This window comes from Neomonachus schauinslandi, chromosome 4 (genome assembly GCF_002201575.2).
Source record: "Neomonachus schauinslandi chromosome 4, ASM220157v2, whole genome shotgun sequence".
Classification (NCBI taxonomy): domain Eukaryota; kingdom Metazoa; phylum Chordata; class Mammalia; order Carnivora; family Phocidae; genus Neomonachus; species Neomonachus schauinslandi.
Genome location: NC_058406.1, coordinates 33,804,618 through 33,807,146, shown reverse-complemented (window position 1 = coordinate 33,807,146; position 2,529 = coordinate 33,804,618). Strand labels below are relative to the sequence as shown.

General features: G+C 46.8%; 1 pseudogene; it reads left to right on the top strand.

Moving 5' to 3' along the window:
• Window positions 1-943: 943 nt before the first annotated feature.
• Window positions 944-2,320, top strand: LOC110575439 (annotated as a pseudogene).
• Window positions 2,321-2,529: the final 209 nt, after the last annotated feature.

Here is a 2,529-nt window from a genome sequence, read left to right as displayed (position 1 = left end):
CCCAGTTTCTTCAATAAATAAATGGCATAAAACAAAACCAAAATGAAACCAGTAACAGAGAAAGAGTGGCCATTCTATTTGATTGATAGAGACTTAAGAGTGGCAAAGTTCAGCCCCAGCAAGATGGTGGCCTTGGAGCTCAGCTGCCGGGGAAGTGGTGGTCAGGGGGGTTCTCACTGTACACAGTGAGTCCCTGGTGGTGATGGGTTAGGACAAATTTTCTGGTGCACTCTTGAAATCAGTATCATAGATAATACACAGAGAGGTTCAAGAGGAGAGGTACCAATTTTGACCACTGATGACATTATTTCTCAGCTGGCAAGAACACTAAATTTTTTAAGAACACAAATACAGATCTGACTATGAACTCTCAGCAAAACAGGGGGCAGGTGCACTGGCTTACATTGCTCTCCTAGAAAAAAAGCAGCTTTTGGGGCGCCTGGGTGGCTCAGTCGTTGGGCATCTGCCTTCGGCTCAGGTCGTGATCCCAGGGTCCTGGGATCGAGCCCCGCATCGGGCTCCCTGCTCCGCGGGAGGCCTGCTTCTCCCTCTCCCACTCTCCCTGCTTGTGTTCCCTCTCTCGCTGTGTCTCTCTCTGTCAAATAAATAAATAAAATCTTCAAAAAAAAAAAAGAAAAGAAAAAAGCAGCTTCTAGGAGTTTTTCCACATTCTTTATTGGGACTGACAATTCTTTTTTTTTTTTTTAAAGATTTTATTTATTTATTTGAGACAGAGAGAATGAGAGAGAGAGAGCACATGAGAGGGGGGAGGGTCAGAGGGAGAAGCAGGCTCCCTGCCGAGCAGGGAGCCCGATGCGGGACTCGATCCAGGGACTCCAGGATCATGACCTGAGCCGAAAGCAGTCGCTTAAACAACTGAGCCACCCAGGCGCCCAAGGGACTGACAATTCTTTACTGTGACAAAATTCTTGGGTGTGCTTCATGAGTTCCTTTTCTCTTTAGTTTGATCCTGCCTAGACAACCGTCCTAGGGAGCACTGAGCATAGTATTCTCCTAATCAGAGGAGAGCCTCCCCTCTTCCACCTCTGAGAAGCAGAAGCGCATATACACAACATGCCAAGGGGTGCCTAAGCCTTCTGGCAAACAGATTGGGAACATCCCTGTTTTTCTTTGGAGATATACCTACTTTGGGTGTCTGCGTGTTTGGTTTTCTTGTACCTCTTTATAAAGTGTGCTTTCCTGAAGTTCGGTTATAAGAACATTTCAAACAGCTCTCCCGCCTATGTTGCTTTTGCAGTGACATCCTAAACAGTCATTTTCAACTTGGCCTTGGAGATGGATGACAATCTTCACCAAAGCCTTCCACTTCTTGCCCGGGGAAACTGCCAACACAAGAGTGGCTTCTCGCACAGGAAGAAAGCAATTCCTTACAATGACTGTCACCCTGCTCTGTGCCCAAGTGTTTGCCCTGGAGTCACCTGATTTTGCAGTAATATCTTACACTAACGTATGCGAAGGCAAAAAGGAAACACTGCTTGTGTATGTATAAGGAAGGCTTTTTTTTTTTTTTTGTATAAGACTTTAAACCAAAGGGAACTTTCTCTGCCATCTTTTTTTTTTAATTGCATCAAATATCCATTAAACTTTTAAATTGTATTTAAAAGCTTGTATTCTAGTTTGGCAATGCACTTTATATAATATCAAGATGAACACTACATGAACTTAAAGGGAAACAAAGAAAACACATAGTGTTGTGTATATGTATATATACATATATATATTCAAGATCTTTTATTTATTTATTTGGCAGAGAGAGAGAGTGCTCAAGCACAAGCAGGCTCCCACCTGAGCAAGGAGCCCTATATGGGACTCGATCGCAGGACCCTGGGATTATGACCAGAGCTGAAGGCAGACTCCTAAAAGCTGAGCCACCCAGGGGCCCTTATTTTTTAAAAATTAAAAAAAGACTCCTCCTCTTCAAGGGGGCGGTCTTGCGGCAGACGCAGAGTTGCAGATCTTTGTGGAGACCCTAGCCGGCAAGACCGTCACCCTCGAGGTGGATGGAGCCCAGTGACACCACTGAGAAGGTCAAAGACAAAATCCAAGACAAGGAGGGCATTCCGCCGGCCCGGCAGCGCGGGATTTTTGCGGGGAATCAGCAGGAGGACGGCGGCACTGTCTCAGACTACAATATCCAGAAGGAGTCTGCCCTGCACTTGGTGCTTCGCCTGCGAGGTGGCATCATGGAGCCTTCCCTCCACCCACTGGCCCAGAAATACAACTGCGACAAGATGATCGGCAGACGTGTGACGTTCGCCCGCACCCCGGCGCTGTCACCCGCTTCAAGAAGTGCAGCTAAGGCCAGCAATCTGGCCCCAAGAAGAAGGTCAATTAAGGCCCCTGCACTGCTCTTCCTTGGCTGTGGGGGCTGCCTCCTGCCGGAGGCCCAGGCCCTGGGGCCTCAGTCAAGTTTTCCTTTCATTGACTGGAGCAGTAAAGATAAATAAATAAATAAACAATGAAAAACCTGCCTTCATCTTGGCAGGTTTTTGCCTTTGGTTTGCGTGT